At 48.2% G+C, this 25,460-nt stretch overlaps 1 protein-coding gene across 3 annotated transcripts in view; it reads right to left on the bottom strand.

The window, feature by feature from the left end:
- The window catches only part of RDX (radixin), a 1,120,111-nt gene that overhangs the window by 959,523 nt on the left and 135,128 nt on the right, over positions 1-25,460 (bottom strand). The window contains exon 2 of one of the 3 annotated variants that reach the window (XM_069639965.1): positions 17,181-17,332. The exons of 1 other annotated variant lie outside the window; for it this stretch is intronic. The gene's annotated coding sequence lies outside the window, so the exon portion shown is untranslated. Of the gene's footprint in view, positions 1-17,180; positions 17,333-25,460 lie in introns of those variants that run through there. One more of the 3 variants, XM_069639967.1, reaches the window with a different exon arrangement.

Here is a 25,460-nt window from a genome sequence, read left to right as displayed (position 1 = left end):
TTATGTCTTTAACCATGACAATCCTGCTATGGGGTGTGCCATCTTCAGCCTTCCGCACTTTACGGGCCACCAAAATTTACACTAAGGTGCACATAGGTCTCTTCGATACACTGCGTCTTTCAATTGTGGAAAATTGCAAATGTGTTTGAAACCTTTTAGTACACTATTTTGTAAAAGGTGTACGTCACCTGTAGTATGTAGAAGATGTAATCAAGTATGGAGTAAGTTTCTAGACCACAAGGATTGTAAAAGGGTTTTTTGAAGAGAGTCAGTTGGAGAGGAGTGCACAGTGCTGGCCCTAGCACCGGCCCCAGGTCTACCAGTGCCCTGTGTGAGCGCCGCCAGCTCGCACAATGTAAAGTGAGTGAGCTGGCGGCGCCCTTTACGTGACACTGTCATGCAAATTGTCTGTCAATGACTTTCTATTAGTGAATGACCGCTGTGCGGCACCAGCGCCTATTCAAAGATCATGCTGCGCCTGTCACTAATAGAAAGTCAATGACTGACAATATACATGACAGTGTCTTGTAAAGGGAGCCACCAACTCACACAATGTAAAGTGTCATGAACAGGCAGCATCTCTTTTTGTGGCGCCCCCTTGTGTCCGCACCACTTGACCACCCCTTGAGCCGTCTCTGGGAGTGCAGTCAGAAGAAGTGCTGCAGAAACTGCAGGGTTGTTACTTACATGCTAAATAAACTGGGTTACTTACTTCAAAGTCGCCTCCTCAAGGGCGTAAGAGACATAAAATCTGGGGGGACAGCTGACACCTTGTGGACTTATCTACTTACACAAACCAACCCATATTCAAACCAACATAAGGCAAGGCCAGCCGAGTGACAAAGTCTTAATAGGATAACCATGCAATTCCATCTAGACCGATCAGGCGGTTCAGCCCCATCTCCCTTCCTTAACAGCACCCCTGTTCCCTTGTACTTCACCTTCTCTCTTGGGAAAAATAGCCACAGTAAAATCTGCCAATTATTTTGTAGCCAGTGATGATATAATATTTTTGTTGCAGCGTTCGGTACGCATGGCAAATTCTGTTGCTATTGTTTGTATGTCAACCAGAAACATCATATCTTTATGTATATTGCACACACAAAAATGATGAGTCTTTTCTGAGTGAGTTGTATGCAGCCAGGTTTTATTTTATTTATTTAATATTTGTAACGCGCATAAGCCCACAGGTATCGCAGTGCACAATTAGACATAGAACAACAGAGAATAACAAAACAGAAAGAAAGTCAGCGGCAGTAAGGAGCCCAGATGAAAAGCAGGTATATGGTGAACAACAGAGTTTTCAATCTTTTGCGAAACAAAAGATGGTTTCTTTCTAAGCGGAGATCAACAAGAAGAGAATTCCAGGCTGCGGTGGCATGTACCGGGAAGGAACCGCTGCTGCTTCTGCCTTTTTTGATTCTAGAACAGATCAGCCTTTGCGTATTGGAATACCTCGTAGGTCTATTGGTTGTTTGCTGAGTTAAACTCTGATTTAGATATGAGGGTGCTGATCCAAAGATACATTTATGAACCATAGTGTTTAGCTTGAATTTGATCCTGTATACTATAGGGTGCCACTGAAGGTCCCTTCTGTGGTCTGAAATGTGATCTCTTTTTGAGACATTCTTGACGATACTGTAAGGAACTCATGGTGGCAACAGTAAAGTCAGACACAAGTGATCACAGTTCAAGGGTGTTTATTAAACGGTATGCATGGGTGAGATAAAAGACTGATTTATACCTAAAACTAAGATGGGAGCAAGCTACGACCATCAAATAATAATAAGGCAGTCCTAGTAGCGTCTTGTCAAATAAAAAAGGGCCTATACTAAAATCCTTATCACTAAGTTACAAAAAAAGAGTGTGGGATAATGTTCACCAGAAAAGAAAGAAGTGTTCACAAAATGATAAGTCAGGATGGTATGGTGAGAGCTCCCTTCCCCATGTTTTTAGCACAGGACAAGGCATTACTCCTGAGCACAGCCCACTCCTGGGCCTCTCCAGCACAAGGTTGACAAGTCTATTCAACGTTACCAGAACCTTCAAGGTCCAAGTCTCCTTCCTCAAAGTCTCTTGCCTTAGAAAGCCTGCTGGATCAAAATAACCAACTAACAAACAAACGTTCCTTCAATGGTTTTGTGCCTGGGGCGATTGCTCTTCGCCCCTAGGATCTCCCTCCACCGGGCTCGGATCCTCCTTGCAAAACAGGCCTACCTCCGTCGGGTTCACTACGGCCTTTCAAATACAGCTCGCAACATTGAAGAGCCTTTGTCTTTTCTTAAACAACCTATTCTGTAGACAACCCTCAGCCGGGTTCACTCTTGTCGACACAATGTTCACGGGTATATTACTCTTCACCCCAACTCGCAGGAATCCCTCAACCGGGTTCACGTTTGCCAAACATACAGTTCACTCTGCTTTATCTCAATGCAGAATTCACTCTCAGTAGCTTTCCCCTTGGCATCCCTCCGTCGAGTTCACATAGCCATCTTTAACATAGTTCATTCATTTCTAACACAGTTACTGATTTGCTCAGTTTCACCAGAAAGCGTGGGTTTCACTACAACATTTTATTTATAGCATCTGGTAGTGTTTTCTGCTTGAGGCATTTATAAAACATGTAAAGAAAGGTGCAAACAGTTTAAAATAGCCAAGAACAAACTTAGGAAAAAATCACCAGAACAAGACGTAGGCTGCATTTTCTGCAGCAAGTTTTCTATCTCGAAAACCGAGATGGAGTTTTTCAGTCGTCGCAAAGCACTAAAGCGCCTCTCAGCCTCACAGAAAGATGCTGGACCAGTTAGGAGGATCGACAGTAGCTTCTCCAACCGTGCAAAGAAGGCTCTTTCTGTGGGAGGCATCCGTCAAAAGAGGTCTACCAATTTTGAGACTGAAGAGTACTTATGGAAGCTTGATAATGTTGTTACTTGAGCAGAGAGGAGGAAATATGCGATTTCTGGGTACTTAACAATGTTCTCAGAGCTTCTGCCTGGTAGAAGCAGCTTTCAATGTGTTCATACATTTCGATGCCTTCCTGTCAAACGCTGCATAAATTGCATAGAAACTTTCTAAAAGTTCAAAATACTGTGGTCTATAGTAGTCCTTCATGGTGCTTGGATGAACCTTTTCAGCTAATCCTTCATCAATATGTTTTGGAATTCGAGACTTCAATCTCTTTCAGTTGATATCTTGTCACCACATGGTTACTGTACAAGAGTAGACGGTCAAAGGATTGTTCCTTGCAAAGCTTTAGGATAGCACAGTGTGTGATTCACAGCTGCAAGTAATCCTGATACTGTTTGTTGGTGTCCTTGCATGGCAATATTCAAGCACTCATGGAGCTGCATGACTTGGAGAGCAATCTGCAGACCTAAAAAAGGTATTCCTTCTTGAAATTGTTTTAATAGGCCACAGGCACGAGCAGGCACATCACTACTATTCCTGGAAGCTACAATTTCTTCTAATGTTTCCAGAATAGCTTCATAATTATCCATTACGTTTTGTACAGAGTATGCACGAGCAAAACTATTTTGGTGCTTCTTTTCTATAGCCTTTTTCCAATTGTTAAAACCGATACTAACAAATGCTTACTCAGCATTCTTCGAGAGATCAACCAGTTTTAATGCAGCAGACTCAGCACAGAAGCAAATAACATTTCCAGTTTGGTACTGTAGTGCAACCATGGACAATCTTTGAACAAGCTTTCCTGAAAATGCAATATGCGCTTCATCCGGTTTTGTGACTGCACTACAATGTTTTGAACTTGTATACATTTCTCAGATGGGAGATTTGGAACTATTGCACTTAGAAGAGCTCTCTCATCGTTATCTGAAAGGCTGGTTGATTACTGTTGAACAAAGATTTCATTGTTCCGGTCATCTTCCGCATTGCCAGTTGTTGCCCCAATGGTATATTCTGCTCCATAGACCCTTTCGTCATACTCATTTGTGGCTGTGATACAGTCATGTGAAGTTCTTGAAATGCATTCATTTGAACTGTATGTTCAGCTTCTCACCCTCTGACATGTTGATCAGTAGACTGCAAAACAGGCATGTTCACTGCTTCACTGGATTGTTGTGTTACAAAGAATTTACAAATGTCCATTCTGAAAAAGCAAAAATGAGGAGACTATACAGCAATTGGAAACACATGGAATTGACAATGCAATGTTACCATTTATAAAAAAAAGTGTTTGATGTGTACATATCCAAGATGCCCACTCCTACTGTGGCCGTCTCACAGATAAGTTGATGCCCGGGGTGGATGGAGCGAGTTTAAAAGGCACACTGAATGCCACAGTGAAAGTTGAAATAGAAGTACAAATGAAAACATCCACTCCCCAATAAACACTAAGGGGTTGATGCATTTCTTTTAGGGCCATAAACCTATAGTATATGTCAGTGTGTGTAGGTGTTATATATGCGAGTGGCTTGCCAGAAAGATTTTGTTTGTGTGTCTCACTTTGCACGCAGGTCTATTCCTAGGATGTGTGGGGCTAAGTGCAGCAATTCAAGTGTGGCACCGATCTAATGTGTATAGGGTGACACCACAGGAAATTACATCATGGGGTATTACATCACTAGAAAAATAATTTAAATTACTTAACTCTGTAAACACAGTTTTTTTCACCACATATTTTGAATATTGCTATTCCTCAATCTCGGAACATGTACAAACTTAAATTAAAAATGCACATTAATCAGCAATGTAAAAATAACTAAAGTGTCTAGAAGTGATTAAGAAACTATATGCGTGAAACAAAACAAGGTGCCCAGACAACCTGCATTCCAAACCCATTTCATCGTATTCCTGTGCTGGGAAGGGTGCATAGATAACAGGCATTCTTAAATGAGCATTGGCAATGCCAACAGTTTTGGCATTTGAGTAAGCATGGGAAAGGCATTGCTATGTGGTATTAACTGGATTCTAGCAGCTGCAAAATGGTGCGAGTACCTGGGCATATAATAGCACTGCTTGGTGAATGCCTAATGTTGATACACAAGCTGAAACTGTTGGCTTTAGCAATGCTTGTTTTTACAGGACTTCAGTGAAGGACAGGGATGGTGATTATAAAATCGAGTGGCTGAAGGTAGACCTGGTTATATAATTTTTATTACACCAGTAGTGGGTTTACAGCGGCTTTGAAAAACCACTGAAAGGCACTCGAGTGCAAAGTTTGATAATAAGATTTGAATAAAGCGAGCAAAAAAGAGTTCCCATGAGAAGGTGGTGTGGGCAGGGAGGGGTAGGAACTGGGTCGGAATGGCCATACGGGATTAGCATAGCCATGGGCAGTTAATGAGTGGGCAAAAAAAACAAATGCCTACAAGCTGTGTCCCTCCTCATATGCCATTTCTCCCTAGCTGTACTCTTAAATGCAACTGCTTTAGCTTAGGTAGCCCAAACTAAAAAGCACTGCTTTTTGCCGTGTGCTTATGTTCAGAAAGTTGCTGGATGGTGCTCTGTGCTCTTACAGAAATAATGGCACGTATTTACACATTGCCTTGTCCTCCCAGACTTCTTAGCTATGGAAATCTACATTTGCTGATCGATCGTCCCCAATTCCAGATATAAGTTTGGGGGACAGGCGTATTTGGCCTTGGTCCCCGGCGGAGACGCCCTCCGTTTGTAAATGAAAATCATCTCATATCTGCCTTACAGTCTCATGGTTTGCTTATGTTGCTCTTCCTTCTTTGGCTTCTACATCAGCTTGTGTGATTACATCTTTCCACTTCTGCACAGATGCAGTTTAGTCTACCCCGCCTTTCTGTGCATTATACATGTTAAATGTTAAGAGGTATTTGTACCGTGCACCGTCACCAACGGAATTGGTCCCCAGGCGCTCAGGCGGATCTGTAAATGATAAAGGTGGGATGGGTTAGTAGGGTGAACGGATCGGAGTCAGTCCGCGTGTGCTGTTGTTCCGGCTTATGTGTTGTTGTTGCAGTGTTGTGACGTGCGTGCGCCTTGTTGTGTGAGTTTTTTGAGTGAGAAGTATGCAGAGTTTGAGCTTATATTGGTTAGTGGGTTACCTGACCTTTACCATGCTAACATTCACAGTTCTGTCGTGAGTGTGGCACTTGCTGGCCCTCACATTCCCATCTAGACGCGGCGCAGGCCAATGTTTAGGACTCCATCCAGGTGTGGGCATGCCAACATTCACCACTCCATCCGAACGCCACGCAGGCTGGTGTTCTAAGTGTGGCCCATGCCAGCATTCACGTTTTTTCTAGGCCCGGGCATGTTATCCTTCAATCAATCCTATCCAGATGTACCGCAGGCTAACGTCTATCTAGGTGCGTCTGCCAGTCTGGATATGTTTGTCCGGTACGTACGAGTGGGAGAGTCACTTGAGGGCTTTTGTCTGGGTCTAGGTATGTGGTCAGTCTCTGCAGCCTTCCTTTGTGGCTATTTTCCATGATGTCTTATGCTCTGTCGAGTGGTTGGTTGTTTGGTTTGTGTTTGTCCAATTTGAGAGTGGTCGAGGTTGGAGTTATTTTCATCATTGTTTTAATGTCTGGGCATTCTAGTGCGTCTCCGTTGTGGTTACGCTTTGAAGAGCCATGATTTGAGGAGTTTCCTGAATGCTAGGTGGTTTGTTGTATTCCGTATATTCTTAGGTAGGTCATTCCAGGTTTTGGGTGCCTGCTGTGAGAAAGACGATCCTCCGAGTTTTTTTCTGTTGTAGAGTTTTGGTTCGAGGCGTATGTCGGTGCTTGATCTTAGTGTTCTTGTCGGTTGATGTAGGCGTAGTTTGTCACTTAGGAATTCTGCGTCTTGTTTGTGTATTGCTCTGTGCGTGATGCACATGGCCTTGAACTTTATTCGTTGTTTCAGTGGTAGCCAGTGTAGTATTTTTAGCGCGGGTGTGATGTGCTCTCTTCTGGGTAGCTGGAGGAGGAGTCTGGCTGCTGCATTTTGTATGCGTTGCAGTTTTTTTAGAAGTTGTTCGGGCATGCCCAGGTATAGATAGGCTATTGGCATAGTCTACTCTGGACATGATCAGAGCGATGATGGTAAGTGTCTTGTTGGCGAACGACAGGAACGGTAGGATCCTTTTTGCTGCTCGCAGGAGGAAGAAACTTTTCTTGATTACCGAGTTTACTTGTGGCTCCAGAGTGAGATTGTTATCCATCAGGACCCCTAGGTTTTTTTACAGTTGACGATGGTTCTGGTGTAGTGCCGAGCTCTCTTGGCCAGGGGATGTAGTTGACGTCTCCTCCCTTTTTTGAAACAATCATTATCTCTGTTTTGCCTGGGGTGATTTTGAGATGGTTGAGGTTCATCCAGTTGAATATGTCACGAAGGCAATTCTGTAGTGTGGTGTTTTCTTCCCGGGTGTCTTGTATGTTGAAGATTATTTGAGTATCGTCGGCGTAGTTGTAGCATTGTTTTTTGATGAGTTTGATTAATAGGTACATGTAGATGTTGAATAGAAGCGGGGAGAAGGATGATCCTTGTGGTACTCCACACATGGAGACTCTGGGTTTGGATTTATAAGGTTTCATCCATATTGTTTCTGTTTTGTTTGTTAGGAAGGATTTGATCCGTAGTAGGGAAGTGTCTGTTATCCCTAGTCCTTCTAGTCTCTTCATGAGGATGGCGTGGTTGAAAGTGTCGAAGTCTGTATCAAATCAAAGCATCTCACCACGTGAGTCCAGGCCAATACCTTTATATCGAAGTGCTCCCGAACATAATAGGCATGCATATGTTCATGGAATTTTTTAAAAGATACCCTTCGCGCGTAACCCAAGGGGCACATTATTAAAGAAAAATGACAAAAAGAACTGGGACATCCAGGGGTCATTCAAAGAACATGAAATAGGAAAGTTTGATAGGACTGTGCACAAAATCAAAATAAAATAAAAACAGTACTCCTCTTCCAACCAAAATATCAATACACACTGTGAGAAACCTGAAGGTGTCTCCCTGCCTATACCTCTGGGGTCTGTCATCCAGATGGTCAGGACACAGCCACCGCTATTGGATCGAGTTCCTGGGGGTGGACCAGTGAGGGAGCATCACCTGGAGAGGGGGTCCTTAAGGAGTGGTGTGGGACACCGATGGGTGAGAAGCGGTATCCTCCTTCCTTTGACATCTGTTCCCCCCCCCCCTCCTCTCACGGCGGACATTCCAAACTACTACCCTCCCCCCCCTTTTTGCATAACACAATGGACAAACACTAGAGCCGCTTACCTGACATGTCCCAATACCAGGGTCAGGCAATTGATCAGAATCACCCACACCTGATTTTATCCCCCACAGGGATAAAAGGTGGAGCACAGTACGAGCAAGACAGATACGACAGGCAGCACAAGGAGGCGGCTACTAGAAGGCGCCAGTTCAAGAGAAGGAAAAAGGAAGCGGGAGGAGAGAGTGTGGCAAGGAGAGAAGCGACTTTGCCCTTTTCACCCCAGACCCACAAAACCTTTGTGGATAAGCACCTGAGACCGCGTACAATAGAGCAAGTGCCCTGCTGCAAATGTCAACAGTACACAGGGAAAGCCTATGCTGATAAGGCGGAGCAGAGGAGACACCCGCGCCTGTGGTACCGGCCTGTGAGTCGATGGGAGAATCGATAAAAGCCGGGATGTGTTGAGTGAAAATCGCAGAGTGGCAAGAAAGAATATATGTCAATGAACAGGAACTCAAAGCGGTCATACGTGTGGGTCGGTGAGGGTCGAGCAAAAGCCTTGTACAATCTTAAGATTCCCTTACTTTTAGCCAATCCGTAAGTTGGCTAAAAGTAAGGGAAGTTTGTCCTGAATTGTGAACAAAGGTAAGGGACATGAATCCTGCAAACATTTGAAACCAGGAGAATGTTTTGAAAAGGCAATAGTGAATCCAGCGAGGGATACCTGAGAAGAGGGACAAAATGTTTCTGAGAAACAGAGATGGGTCCGAGCCTGGCCGAGGGAGATCCGGGATGAAGCCGATACTCACAACACTGGCAGTCGAGAGAGATTGAGCCCGACCGAGGGAGATCCAGGGGTGAAGTCGTCACCCAATTGCTGGCAGTTGAAAGAGGTCCGAACGAGGGAGATCCAAAGAGTAAAGCTATCACCGAAAGCTTAGTGAGAAAATAAGTGACATACACAAAATTAGGAATACGAGGGGAGGGGCGTTCAAGAACCCAAGCAAGTTGGCAGTAGGTTGACGTAGCTCCGTCACAGACGAACAATTATTAAAATATATCCTCCTCAAAAATGCATCTAACATACACGCAACGGATCATAAGGCTGGGCGACACTTTAACGAAGACCTGACTCGCTTTCAAATTAATATGGAGCAGGGGTGTCAAAGGTATTCACAGGTACATGCGATGGGCCCACAGTGACGACTGCCCATTCGCCTTCCCCCATAACGAGGACGCCGGCGAGCCCCGTAAATGAGACAAAGGAATTCAGTTGATTCAACTGCATGATCAGCAAAGCAGTCCCCATCTATCACTAACATTATGTCCGACGCCTGAATTCCGAAGCGGAGCAGCGGATAAACATCTGGATTCACCAGCGGTGGAAAACACTATCGGAACCGCGAGATGCACGGTAAACCCAGGGTGACGCCCGAAGGCTTGACACAAAGAGGGGAAACACCTGCTACATCCGGGAGGAAGAAAAAAGACCTGCGTTCATATATTTACTTTACCGGCTCATCCCACAAAAAAAACGGCGAATGATCCATAGCGCGCACAATGACTGGACAGCTCCATAGCCGATATTACAGGAATTCTGGAAACTGACAAACAATTAACTAAAACTTTCACTGCAAACCACCTGGAGAGCGACATAAAGAGGATTCACAGTCATAATGAGACGGTGGAGACAACAGATTACTATTTCCAGAGCTCTTCTATAGGGCCCATCAAAACTGTACACTAGCGCTGTATTGACTCACCCTACTAGAGGAACAAAGGTCAGTGAATAAAACGAGCACTCCCAGGGAGACCCTATTTCAAATATTGCATGAACGTGTGGTAACTCCAGAGAGGGCACCAGAAGACAAACACCCTAGCCCATTGCTGCACTCTCCCTCCAAGATGGACACTGAATATATAGCTCTTCTGTGGGGCCCAGCACCATTAGCCTGGAAAGACTCTACTGAACCCACTGTGTCCCTCGCCCTGCCGACCACCGACACTTGCACCCCTGAATAAAGGCAATACCGGAGGACACGAAAGACTACCCCAACACTTGGTTAACTCTATTTGCCATACTGAAGGTCACACAACCACAAATTCAGCGACTCACATACGACCGGATCCGGGACAGACATCCCGGTTGTAATGACGACACCCGAGTGATATGCCACACTCAGACTCTGAATTGGCCAGAGATATCGTAGTGCGCCTCAGAGATACAGGCACCCCATTACATCGCTCAACGAGACACAGATCCGAAATGGACGTCACAACTACAAGCCATTCTGGAGGAAAAAAATCATTGGCCAACGGACCCGAGAAACAAATACCACCGTCCAGGACATTAAACTGGATCTTCAGGAAGTTCAGACAAGATTAGATGCCCAAGCGTAAAGAACCACAGACAACGAACAACAAATACGCGCCCTGGTGGATAACTGTGACACTATGGCGACTGTGTTGGACGGCACCATTAAGGAAGTACAGAGACTAGGTAGATCTCGACTCAATCACCTTTGCTTGGTGGGCCTCCCAGAAAACTCTAAGGGGCCCGATCTGTAGATCTTCATATAGAACTTCCTTCATGATGTACTCCATATAGACAATCCCAGAGAATAGGTGGTACAAATGATCCATCGTGCCCGTATTCCAAAACCGGCACCAGGAGAACACCCTCGAGTGATTACACTAAGACCTCTCCATTTTTAACACAAAATGGCCTTTTTGAAGGCGAACAGGGCAACCGACCAAGTAAAAATCAGTGACGCCACTATTAAACTCTAATGACTATTCAACAGAGGTCTCTCAGCACCGGAAAAGATTCAATCCTATCTTTGCTGCACTTAAAGGCACTGAACACAGGCACTACTTAAAATGTCCTGCATTATGGTGCATTCAACTAGAAAGACAGTGGTACTCCTTTGGTGAACCAGAGAAAGCTTGGCCATTTATACAACAGCGGAACCTGGTAAACACAGACTTCGACCGTACTGAGCCGACAGGAACACAGATGCTACCTCCCATCTCTCTCCCCGAGCGCGGTCTTCGGGGCAGAGGGAAATGGCACAAATCAAGCAGGGATCTTAAAGGCCGAGACACTGGACAAAAACAATACCACAAACAGACCACCTGAAGGAGCAATATGGTGTAGCATGTATCAACAGTTTGAGACTCTTGGGTCGCACATTCTTCCAGTTCAGAGTGTGTGTTTTAAATAACAGAAACGCTGCGCAGTAGTTTCAGCTTAAAGTACATTTGTTCTCTATCGTCTGTAAATTTGTGTAGTGTCATCCAGGTATTCAAATATTTCGTATAGGAACCATGGGATAATGCGGTAGTCTTTTCCATGGCCATTACCCCCCATAGTCTTACCCACCACATGGCTACTATCGGCCCTTGTTTGTTCTTCCAAGTATGAGCCAGAGTTATTCTAGCAGCGCTTAACATATGGGTAATGAGGTGGCCCTTCGGTCCAGATGTAGCATAGCATCCCTCCACCACCTCTCCCAGTAGGACCACCATTGGGTCGAATGGCAATTGTGTCCCTGTTATCTCCTTGATGTGACTTAGGATTTCTTTCCAGTATATTTCAAGGAGGAGAGACATTCATATTCATAGGTGTTTGTGAGACTCGTCTCCAGCGGCCTGAAGTGGCCCCCCTACAACGAAATCTTTGATTATGACTATCAGTATGGATACTTACAGATTCAACATGACTCTCTCTGGAGACGTGGAAACGCATGGAAAAGGATGCTGGCATATTGGCCTACACCCACCACTGCCATGCGTGGGCTTTAATGCCACGTATTGGGAATTAAAAGGTTTACCCCAATGTTCTCTATAGTCATGCTACCGTTCTGGTTGATGTTCAAGTTATAGGTTGGGGTAAGGTTCTAAGGTTACGCATGCTCACCCGACAGAAAGCGAACACCATGAATGCTACAAACATTAAATCTCTGACACAGCGGAAAAGCTCCCGTACCAACTACAAATGGCCACACTTACTTTAATAACACTAAATGTTCAGGGACTGGGACATTCTATTAGGAGAAGACGCGTCCTAAAACACATGGAGAGGTTATATTTCTACATGAAACTCACCTAAACAAACAGAATCACGGAAACTAGAACGCAGTTGGGTGGGACCAGCTGCACACTCTCCATACTCTGGCCAGAGAGGTGTCTCTATATTGATCCATAAGCAAGTCCCTCTTCATATCTAAGATACCATCACTGATAAAGAGGGAAGATACATTCTCTTACAGGGACGCTTACACCAACGCCCTATCACCCTATTGAATTTATACACCCCCACTACAGATACCCAGACGTTCTTTACCCACACCTTTACGGTTTGCGCAACCTTTTGGGATGTCTATCAATATTAGGAGGGGACTTTAATTTGGCCATTAATCCGGCGTTAGATCGGCAAAGTGCCAGTACAATCAATCCAATTACCCTAAGAAAACGGGATGCTCTACAGACGTTAATGATCGATTTAAGGTTGAGAGATGTACGGAGACACAAACACAATGACCGGAGGGACTATACCGTCTTCTCTTAGTCATGGCAGTTAATCCCGAATTGATTATTGGCTACTCCCAACCAATACTCTACATATGGTGGAAGACTTCAGTATACTCCCTACCACTCTGACAGACCATGCACCAGTACAGCTACACTTACATCTCCCAGACATGATATGCAAAACACGACAGGGTGCCTCAAAATTAGGGCACTGAGCTACCCAGATTTTCTAATATCAACGCATTCTGGCTTACTAAGCTAAATCCTGAATATGACTCATAGACATGCTGGTATGCCTATAAAGCCTATACGAGAGGCCAATGCATATCGAGATGGTCAGACAAATTAAAAATATGGGGGGGAAAAGACACAACTACACAAATACCTCCCTATAGCAGCACATGAACAGCAAACCCTGACCCAAATACGCACAATTAGGGTGGAAATCAAGCGAATATCGTAATTATGCATCCATAAATCCTGTACTAATTGGACCCAAACATTATCTAGACAGCGACAGACCACTCCATGATGGCTCTGGCGTTGAAGCAACGACAAGCCGCGCAAACGATTGCCTCAATATGCCACACCCATGGAACCCTCCTAGTGGGAGAGGACGAAATGAATGCCCGCTTAGCGAAATATTACAAGGAACTCTATACAGCTCCTAAACCATCAACAGACAGACACATCCGCGACTTTATAGGATCCATTGTCATACCTTAAATCTCCACTGCTCAGCGAGATAGACTTGACACTGCCATTACAGCACCAGAAATCGACAGCCCAATTATTTCACTTTCATCAGGAAAAGCCTCCGGGCTGTACGGAATCCCCATTGATCTATACAAAACCATGGTGGACTTACTGGCGCCTAGACTAGTAACAGTGTTCGCTGAGGCGACATCTCGGGGACAATTACCGCAGACAATGTTGGCAGCAAACATAGTAGCATTCCATAAAAAGGGCCGAGACCCCGACAAATGCAGCTCTTATTGCCCAATATCGTTAATTAACTCAGATGCCAAGATCCTGGCGAAACGACTGGCGCAAAGAAATTGAAGAAATATTCCCATGCCCGATTCATAAAGATCCCACAGGCTTCATCCGAAATAGACATTCTGGTGACAATGTACACAGAGAGATACTTGGAGGAAAGTCAGACCCTGGAGATGCCATACTAGCCACAGACACCGAAAAGGCCTCTGACAAGGTCCAATCGGAATTAGTTTTGGCAGAATATGCTTTCCGACCTCCTTTATCAATCTGATTGGATTGCTATATACTGAACCAACAGCGTTGGTGGTCACAAATGGCATAACATTCCCCCGTTTGGTCTTCAAACAGGTACACCACAAGGTTTCCCACTATCGCACCTTTTTATAAGTACGCCACAAGGTTTCCCACTATCGCCCCTTTTTATATGCCCTATCCATCGAACCACTGGCAATGAAATGACGCACCAACCCGGATTGGGCGGGCATCCAACGAGGAACAAAAGAACACAGTCTCCTTTTACTCAGACGACTTACTGTTATACGTCAGTCTATGCCCGACCTCAATGCCAAGAATCCGGCACCTCTTACAGGAATATGGCCCAATGGCAGGGTAAAACGTCAACTGGGGTAAATCCGAGATCCTGCCACTACGTTGCGACATCCCATGGGACCCGGGTGGTGTCGACCCAGCTGCACCACATACAATATCTTGGGATTAACGTTAGTGCTTCTATCCATGAGCTCCAAGACTTAAACTACCCACATATTCTAGAGCGTATCCAGCAAGACCTCTCAAGATGGGAAAATCTAACCCCCTCACTGACAGGTAGGATAAACGCCATTAAAATGAATTTGATGCCGAAATTAATAGATCTTGCTATTATGCTACCGTCAAACCCACCCCTAAAATGTATAAAGATCTGGATACTGCTACCTCAAAATGTATGTGTTGGGGGAAAAAACGTGCTTACAAAAGCCAATCCTCAAAGCAGCTAAATCTGATGGGGGCTTGGCGCTACCCTCATGGACCAGCTACTAGCAAGCAGCACAGAAATGCTGGGCAAAACAATGGCTAGATTCCAATGACGCGACTAGCTGGAGGAGGGTAGAACTAGCTATAATGCACCCCTTGACTCTGATACAGATTTTGGCTATTCCCCTGACTAAACTGCCACGACCAATCAAATTGCATCCTATAATCGGACCGACAATTGCACAATGGCACAAACTACGATCCCAACAAGGAAAAGACACTAAATTATCACATACATCGTGCAGTTTACGTGCACTCTATCGTTTGGGATTGAATATATATTGCACCCCCGACAAGAGTTAATATGGTCACGGATTCGGGTAATGGACCTCTGTGAAGGGAACTAAATATTGCCTTTTCAAACTGCGCATCACATGCTGGGCCTACCTATGGGAAACTGGCTCCAAGTTCAGGCGCTACACACTGTAATCACAAAATACACTACCGACACTAGCCGGCAAGCTAGCCCAGCCCCTTCGAAAATAGAGATGGAACAACACATAGATACATTCCCAAGACTTTGCACGTTCTATGCCATCTCTATTCCGAACAATGGGCAGAAATCATGTACCAGCAACAACCTAGTCCACAGATCTTGAGGTCTCAATTGATACCAGAGACTTATACGATTATTTCACAGCCATACCAGAAAAGTCCCTGAATATCAAGGAGTAGACAAATACAATTTAAGATTATTCATCGCATTTATTATACCCCGGCTGGACTATTCAGGATTGGTCTGACCCAAAGGCTGACATGCTGGCGTAGAGCAGAAACAGGTAATATGGGCCATATTCTATGGTCCTGTCCTCACATGACGACCTACTGGCATAAGATTCAACAACAAATATTGCAAATAAGGGGGGCCCATCTCACATTGACCCCCAATACCATGCTATTCAACTCTGGCATCGATGGCTGGCATGGGGATGTGCTCACCCACAGATGGGCATTATGCTTTTTGCGGCACGTAAACACATTGTATTACAATGGTAGAGGAGCTCCCCACCCACAAAGACATATTGGACCAGACTATTATCTAAGATTTGTGCAATGGAACGTGCTGCGCTCAAGCTACGCTGCAAACATAATACAACACAAGCGGACAGATTGTGGGAATTATTAAACCCATATATTTGATAAAGAAACGGCTAATACTAACGCCTACCGGAAATCCATCTCAACTAAGAATAAACTGCAATACAGGTGAGAAAATGTCATGGGAACCGGAAGGTTGGACAGAGCCCACTTGTAGCGGAGGGAGAAAAGGAAAGAGAACCGAGGAGGAGATCTAAGGAATGAGAGATGACCCCATAGATAGACCGGGGAAGGGCAAAGCAGAGATAGGTCCTGGATGAAGTTGAAGTCCATATATATGGACGGATGGAGAGAGGCCGAATGGCACCACACACCATATCAACACACATCATTATTCACTACCCATACACACCGGCGCAATGCAAGAGAGGCTAAAAATAATATGAGGCTAACGAGATCTCATTAACGCACTGTTTGTAACCCTTTCGTTATAGTAAGATGTATGCTGGCATGGTTATTAGAAGATGTTTAGATACAAACATGGAAGATGTATTTAGGGGTGGAGGATTTAATAGAATATATATATAAATATATATTTTTTCTGGTTTCTTTTCTTTGATGTATAATGATGAGCTTTGTTCGATATTGTAACTTGTTGGAACAAATGGCACATGCTCTCTTTTCATCATGATATCTTGTTTTTATCCTTTTTATATTTACTGTAAAAATGTAATAAAACAAAAACAAAATTAGGAATATGATTGAGAAGGGTCAGCCCAGAAGAGGGGGACAGAGGGGTGAAGTCTTCACCCATCGATATTGTGAAATACTTAAGAATATGGAGAAACCCAGGTCCCAATGGGTGAAACCATCACCCTTTTTGAACTTTAGAAACAAACATTCATTTGGTTAAAGGAACTTTTGACTTTTGTTTTGTGGTTTGCCCGAAGGCAAGAGACTTTCGAGGAAACAAGACTTGGCCATCAACGGTCCTGAGAACTACCATTGGAACTGTTGTCTTGTGCCAGAAAAGCCAGAGACTGTACTGTGCTCCACTAACTCCACCTTGCCCTGTACTCAAAAAAGTGCTACTGCCTCCTGACTTATTATTTGAAAACACATTTATTTCCTGAAACTTATCCCACACTCTTTCTTTGATTAGCGGAAAAAATTGGCAATAGGTTTTCTTAGTATTAGACCTTTTTTTTCACCTGACACCACTAGGGACTGCGTTATTTTTCATTTGATGGTTGACACCTGTCCCCATCTTAGACTTTGGTTAAGATTAGGCATTTTTTCCAAACCGCACACCATTTTCATTGTTCAATAAACACCCTTGAACTGTGATAATTTGTGTCTGTCTTACTTTTTTTTTCCACACAGGATCGGGACAAAAGAGGATTGCAACATGTATGCCATTCTGTTAAACAATTTTACTCACTTAATATGCTGTGTAATTGGTCCGCTTTCCTGGATGAGGAGGTTCGGCTGCAAGTAATATAAAGTCAGCTCTGGTTTTGCTTTCTTCAGGCACCCGAGTTTCACTGCTTCATTTAAGTCACCGTCACTTCTTTCGTCATCTTTTCTCTTCGTCTACAAATTGTGGAAAATGATCCCGTTAAGTTTAGCTACTGAACCATCAAAGGCCTTTTAAGCTAACATTTTTGGAAGAAATGTAGTGGCCAGGACTTAAATTTTGTATGGAAGACTTGAGTAGCAGGCGCAATCCCAGAAGCCCAGACCATCTAGGCACAAAGCAACCTGAAGGACTTAGGGGGTAATTCATAGAATTCAGCGCACAAGTGGCGCACGCGGCTGGAACACAGTGTGCGCGTGCGAATCCCTGCGCCAGCCGCGTGCGCTAAAATCCATTTCCGCGCACAGCGTATTCATGGATTCCAGCCACCAAAACCAGCCGTGGCGCGCAGTGGCGCAGAGACCCTGCAGCAGTGTCAGTTACGCCCCCAAGAAAGCCTCTTGCGCAGGGAAAAGCCATCAATATACCCAATCCAGCGCAAAGGGCTGCGCTAACCCTGTACGAGCACGGCAAGTGGGCTACGTGTATCACTGGGGTGCGCGGGAAGTACCTCACGCGATTCCATCAGGGTACGTGCATTACTGGGGTGCGCGGGAAGTACCTCACGCGATTCCATCAGGGTACGTGCATTACTGGGGTGCGCGGGGAGCACCACACGTGAATTGCACGTGTGGGTCCTCCCAGGTGTTCCCTCTACACCCTCCACGGCCCCTGCAGGTGGCTCACACCACAGGGGCCTACCCTGCACATGTCCTGCAGGCACCCCATCCACCATGGCCATGCCCCCCAGCCAACCCACATGTCAACTTGCACTAGTGCCCACCAACGCATGTCCCCCTGCCCCCCAGCCACCAGAGGCACCCTCCACCAGGCCCCCACCCATGTCTCCCACCAGCCCCACCCCCCAGCAGTGCAGGGTCACCCTCAACCAGGCCCCCACCCATGTCTCCCACCACCCCCACCCCCCAGCAGTGCAGGGGCACCCTCCACCAGGCCCCCACCCATGTCTCCCACCACCCCCACCCCCCAGCAGTGCAGGGTCACCCTCCACCAGGCCCCCACCCCTGTCTCCCCCACCCCCACCCCCCAGCAGTGCAGGGCGCTTCCTCCACCAGGCCCCCACCCATGTCTCCCACCAACCCCACCCCCCAGCACTGTGGGGCACCTGCCAGCAGGCCCCCACCCATGTCCAACTCATGTTCCCCACCCCGCCACCCCCCAGCACTGTGGGGCACCTGCCAGCAGGCCCCCACCCATGTCCAACTCATGTTCCCCAGCCAACATGTCATCACAATCTAGATCCCTGGTCCCTATGGTCAGCCTCCAAATGCGAAACACCCACCCGAGTATTGCATCCACCCACTCATAATTGGCAATTACATGACAGAACACCAATTGCAAGTTCCGAAACAAACACATTTCCCTCACATACACCCAATGGGTGTCAGTGAATCTCAAAACCCATATCATGAAATGCATGAAACCAATGAGATGATACTACACATTGAAGTATGATAAAAAAAATATGTATTAAAGCAAACATAAATAGAATCAAAAATAAAGAAACATAAATGTGCATGTACAAAAATGAAAAGAAGCATGTCCGTGAAAAAAAGCAAAACCAAAAATCATATTCCAAAGTAATGGTGTCCAAAGTCACTGTTCACAAAACAAAATCCAATGGGAAATAAAAAAGAAAGCCATTGCTCCATGGTTAAAATGTGAAAGAAAAATACAATCCAACAGTGAACTATGTACATGGGACCAAGCCAGGGTCCATTATCCCAACATAAGAAAGGAAACCTATCTAACTACACTAACTAATAAAATAAACTATATACAAAAATGTGGCCAATGTCCGAAAGGTCCAAATTAAATCCAAAAAAAAATGAAACCTAACACTACCTACATAACTATGTACAAGGGCAGCGGGCTAGTTTGACGGCTCACTTGTGGATGTCCCGGGCAGGGCATCATCGAACTCCTGCTCAATGTCTCGGAGGCGGTCCTCCTCCATGGCCCCGAAGGTCCGCAGGGCCGTCGACGTGTCCACCTCCAAACCCCTGCGGATTGCCTCGAGGCACTCGGCCCGCCTCAGGGCCCTCCGCATGGAGTTCTCTGCCCTGACCATTGTGAGCCATGCCTCTTCCGCCCGCTGCCGCTCCGCATCTATGGCGTGGCCCAACCGCTGCCACACGGAAGACAATCTCTGTCCTGGGTCCTCCTGCCCTGCGGCCGATGCCTGCCCCTCCGATGTTGAAGGCCCCGAGCCTTCATGGCTCCCACCACGTTGCTGATGCTGCTGTGCCTCTGCCCGTGCACTGCCTCCTGCTGCCTGCACATCCTCCGCCCGCTGGGGTGCAGTCGTTGATGTGGCCACCCCTGCTGGACGTCCGACTCCCGACTGTGGCAGGGATGCCTCCTCCACCAGCCTGGCCGCACCGTCAGAGGCAGCTCCACAGGGCACCCAGATGACTGATGGGCGGGAAGATGGCACGGAGAACGACTGGCGCGTAGGGGGTTCAGTTGAGGAGGGGGTCGTAGCAAGCCCCATCATACGGAGGAATCCGGCCTGGGTGACCTGTCCCAGCAGGCTGACGTGGTCAACGAGCCATTCGAGATGACGTGCAGTCTCCTCATGAAAAAACTGCAGGTCACCTCGCATGGCCCGTTGACGCAACGCCACACCACTCAGAACAGGCTCAACCCGGATCCGGATAGCCACGTCCGCAGGCAGAGGAAGGCCAGTTGATGTGAGCTCATCCCCTGCCTGAAAACGGGTCTGGACGTAGGCATCCCTGCTGGTGCAAGATGATGCAGGGACAGGATCAGGGACAGGATTGCACAGAGGCACCTCCGCGGCGGCCTGTGCTGCCTCCTGTCCCTGGTCCTGCACTGCACCACTAGCACCAGTGGGATCCCCACCTCCAGACCCCGTCTCTGTTGCTTGCACGGCCTCCTCCTCCACCAAACCCCCCACCAACCTGGATGACTCCGTGACATCTTCCCCTGTTGGGCCCTGTGGGGTCCCAGCTGCCCCTTCTGCTGCTGAGGAGTCCAGCTCCAACCTCCGCCTCTTGGACCTCCCCCCGGCAGCTGCGGCCTGGGATGTGGCACCGGACTCCTCACTCCCCGACGAGATGACAACATGGGAGGGGAGCCGGGCCTTGCGTCTCCGGCTGGCGGTGGGATCCCCGCCGCTGTGCTCCACAGCACCTTCTCCGCCCTCTTCATCAGTTGACGCTGCAGACAGGGAGAAATAAAACACAGCCATCAGGGCACTGTACAATGGACACATACACACATGACAGTTGTACATGAGTGGCATTGGCAAACCTCAGACATGTCATCACAATCCCCAACACACATGTCATTTCAACTCGCACACATGAGCCATACCACAGCCATATCGCAACTGCCAGCACCATCCATACACATACAACAGCATGAGCAGGCAAAGGTGAGCCAGACATCACATGCAACACAGGAAGTGCACCACACATGTACACACACCACCACACTTGCATGCATGTGTACACCTCTGCCAAGTGTCGCAGTGTTCAGATGGGCATCCATGTCACATCTGCCGATCAGGCTTCCACATGCCTCTGTCACATGCATCCATGTTGCATCACTGTTGCACCCTTGTCAAATACACACCCATGCACATGTACACAGTGCTGATACATGCAGATGAAAACAACATACATGCGTGACATCACGGACATGTCTACTTACATACACATTCATCCAAACATGTGTGCCCACACAACTGCATTTGGCATGCAAGCCTACACACACAAGCACCATCCATGTCTCACACATTCCAGCCCTCGCATGTGTTAGCCCCACGGCCCTGTACACCCCCACCCATACTCGACCCCATACAAACAGATGTGCAACCTGCACACTACTGAAAAATCACCACACGCACAGCTCACAATCAGGATGCATGTACACTTACCGCCCGACTCCAGACGGGTCTGCCTCTCAAGGACCTGGACGTGGAGCGCTGGGGATATGCGTTCCAGGACCCTCATATGTTCTTCCGACAAGTGGCCCTGGCGCCCCTTGGCATCCGCTGCCTTCAAGAGACGCCGGGCCTTGTTCAGGGTCCTGGACCTGAAGTCCTCCCAGCGCTTCTTGACATGTTGTAAGTCACGGACTGCCACCCCCTCCGCGTTGATGGCAGTCACGATATCAGTCCAGATCTGAGTCCGTCCTTCCTTGTCGGCGTGGGAACTTCCGAAGAGGGCATCATACTGCCCCAGGACTTGCTCCACCAGGACACCAACTTCGGTGGCACTGAAGCTGGTGCCCCTCTGCCTCTCTGGCCGGGGGTTGTCAGTGGTCTCAGATGGTGTTTGCCCCGACATGACAACCCCAGAGGCAGGAGTGGGTGGGCAACTGGGTCCTGGGGCTGGGCTGTGGAGCGATGGAATCCCAGTCGGGAGTCTTCGGTTCCAGCAGGGGTGGTCACAGCAACAGCACCCCTGGCTGATGTGCAGGCAGCAAATGGCAGGGCACGTGGGCAGCAGGCAGTCAGGCAGCAGCAGATGGCAGGTGGGAGCGTGCTCGGGGGTCTGGGGGGCAGTAGTTCGGCCTTCTGGGCAGGAGCGTGGTCTTCCGTGTGCTTACGCGTGGCCAGCTTGATACAGAGTGATTTGGCACGTGAAAAATCTGCACGTCAGCGTGTAATTCGAGGAAAGGCCCTTAGCGCGTAAGCGCGTCTGCACGCATACACATTTTCATTGGACAGAAGGCCCCTCAAGCGCAAGCGCCCCTGTGACGTGACGCGTACAGGCGTGCATGGGTATTTCAGAGCGCGTGAAAAACTGCACGTCCGCGTAATAAGAGGAAAGGGCCCATGCTCGTAAATGACGTGACGCGCGCGTGCGTTTCCCTCAGCACGGGCTAAAGGTGAGCGGGCCCAGCAGTTCGCTGTACGTGCCTTTCGTGGAGACCGACGTGTGTTGCTGCTTCCTGTTTCGCGCGCCATCACAACTTCACAGCTATCAAGGACGTATCTCTTCTTTTGGCTGGGGTATTGGCTACGCGTGTTTTTCTGCATCGCGCTAGTCAGACGGTGAGTCGCACACGCTCTTTTTCCCACTGCGGGTGCCCCTGTGTATCGCACCCATTTTCTATGTCATAGTAGCCTGTGTGTCCCACGCGTACGCATTATTCGTGTTACTGGGTGCCACCGCGTACTGCGGGAGGTTGAATCCACGCACGTAGGCTGCAGGGTTGCATGCACAGTGTTACTGCAGTTTTGGGGTGCCTGAGCGTTGCGTGACCCGTCACCACATCACTGGGGTCACATACAGCCTTGCAGGTGCAAGGGGGCTGTTAACATCTTGCTTCCCACCCCCTTCACCCCAATTGACCAGGTCAATTGTGGTGTACAGCTCCCATTGGCGCCACTCCATCTGTGCCAGCACTACTACATCTGTGTCATGGTTGGGAGGGCACCAAAGGTGAGGGGCGCCTCAGCTGGGCGTCCTCCTCGTGGCGGGCGTGGTCGGGGACGTGGCCGTGGTGACCAGGGAGTAGGGGGACTCCAGGGTGCCCAGGGCAGCCACAGAGGGGGAAGAGGCAGGGGTGCGCCACTTGAGCACAATGTTGTGCCATGTGTCGGTGCAGCCATGCCACCACCCCCTGTGGTTCCGGAGGATGCAGCTCCTGCATCTGGCACCCGTACGACCCGGGAGTCCGTTCCATCGACTGCCATGGGCCCAAGGGTAGTGGTAGCTGCAGGTGCAGCTGTGGACACCGCCACCCAGGCTCAGGGTCTGCCAGCGCAGGCTGCGTTTGCCCTTGAAGAGCACTTGGTAGATCTCCAACAGGCCAGGGGGGAAACCATAAGGGCACGCCAGGCTGCTCAGACCAAGACACGTGTCCCTGGGGCAGTCATGTCATCTGCTGCCCCGAACAGCCGGGTGTTGGCAAGTGCAGGGGCAGATGCACCCAACAGCACCCCGGTTGTGAGTCTGCCAACCAGGACCGTTGCGGTCAATGACCCTGCCACAGCTGATGTTGCTGCGCAGGGTCCATTAGTGGGCACCCAGCTGCCACTGGCACAAGTCAGGCCTTTGGTCATCCCTCCACCTGCCACTCCCTTGGCTCAATCCACTGAACCCACTTGCCATACTGGTCAGGGCAGCATTAGCCAGCCAGGGTCTGCGCCACAGTCCAAGAGGAGGAAGGTTGCACCTGCAGCACAGGCTGGGACCCCACACACAGCCACGACCTCCTGCACGTCGAGGAAGAAGCCTTTCTGCAAGCAGGAACTGGACTTCCTTGTGGGCTACGTGCTTGGCCACAGCCGTGACATGCTAGTGGGTGCCAATAGTCAGACTACGGCTGCCCAACGTGACACCCACTGGAAGCATGTTGCGGAACATGTCAGTTCATTCGGCCATGAGGTGCGCACGGCGCAGGAGTGCAAAAAACGTTGGAATGACATCAAGCGCAGCACTAAGGCTAAGCGTGCCTCTAATTACAACTTGACTCTGGTGACTGGCGGTGGGCCTGCACCAGAGGAGGAAGAGCTCACTCCGCATGAGACTCTCGTTGCGGAGTTCATACCACCTGAATTGGTCGAAGGAGTGGGAGAGATGCTGGACTTTGATGCCCAGTCCAGTGAGTGTTGATGCGTGTTTGTTGAGGACGTGTGTGTTTCACTTGTGGGATGTGTTGTGCATGATTGCTGCTACATGTGACGTGTACATGGTTCTGATGTGTAAGTAATGCAATGCTTCCGTCATGCATGTCTCCTCTGCCTGCATGCGGGACTCCATGTAGGCATGCTCCCTTGCCCCTCCTCCGCCACTCTGCACCCCAGTTCCACCTTTGCACTGGTCTGCTTCAATCTTGCCAATGTGTAGTTTCTTGTTCATGTGTCCTGTGTAGATGCCAACTTCCAGCGTAGAATCTGCCAGACATATGCCGTGTGGTACAGCCTTAGTACTCGATGCAGGGTATCTCACTTGTACTGTGCGTGGGTCAGATGTCCCGCAGGGACATGAGTGCCCATTCATGCTCCATGTGCATTGCACGCATGCCCCTATGTGTCCTTGACTGGATGATCACTGTAATATAAGTCCTTGGTTACATACATTGCCTGCCATCTCATCAGCATTCCCATGTCAACTGTGGCTCAGTCCTGCATTGCACACATGTTTAGGCTCTGACAATCTGTGTGGCTCACAGGCCTCAGCTGTTCAATGGCCAATGACTCTGTCCAACTCTTGTTGTGTCTTCTTCACACGTGGGTGGCCTCCGGAGTTTTCATCAGGTGTCCTGCCTACTGTCCCAGCATCATTTGCAGTGTTGTCATTTGAATCACATTAAGCTGTTGATGCCAGTCAACACTGCCTGTCAATACACAGGTGTATGGTCAGCCTTTTGATACCATGCTAGGCATCCCTGCTTTGGTACTGGGGTGGAGGGGTGCTTGGCTTCTAGATATGGTACACATTGAATGCACAATGCACGTGATGTGTGAATTTGACATTGCACTGCCTTCACATTTCCTGGCACACACCATGGAGTGCTTGTACATGTAGGTAGTGAATGGCGTACACATTTTCTGCACTGCATAGACCCACTTCCATGGAAACTGCCACCTTTCAACAGGTCTGATCACAGAAGCTATTCAAAGTAGACCCAGCATGCATTCCAGGTCATATGTTGTGTGTCACATGTCTGCCGGATGCCTTTGCTGTCGGTGTGTGTGTGTGTCGTGTGCTTCTGACATGTGTAGTGACCTTTTTTCTCTCTATTTTTCAGGTGATGACGCAATGGAGGCGGAGGATGGTGTTGTCATGCCAGACACAGGGTTGGTAACGCCACATCAACCCGGCACTAGTAGGGGTTGTGGGGTGGTAGGCCACGAAAACCCCCAAGTGCTGCAGTCCATCTTGTCTCTGGCTGCCTATGAGTCCAGCCTTGATGACGACTCTGACGTCCATGTTGAAATGGATGAGCATCAAGTCCATGTGTCAGGGGTGAGTGATTCTGATGTGGACACTCCTCTGTCTGCGACACCTGCACTGAGGGATCAGACAGTCTTGGTTCCTCCGCTCGTGGTGGATCGGGACGCAGGGTCACCCTCCACACCAGTCACTGATGTGCCTGGGACATCAGGTCGACGGGGGCATGTAGTCGTGCAGCCGCAGGCGG

This window comes from Ambystoma mexicanum, chromosome 7q (assembly GCF_040938575.1).
Source record: "Ambystoma mexicanum isolate Mex_15411 chromosome 7q, UKY_AmexF1_1, whole genome shotgun sequence".
Taxonomy (NCBI): domain Eukaryota; kingdom Metazoa; phylum Chordata; class Amphibia; order Caudata; family Ambystomatidae; genus Ambystoma; species Ambystoma mexicanum.
This window is presented reverse-complemented; position numbering and strand designations above follow the sequence as displayed.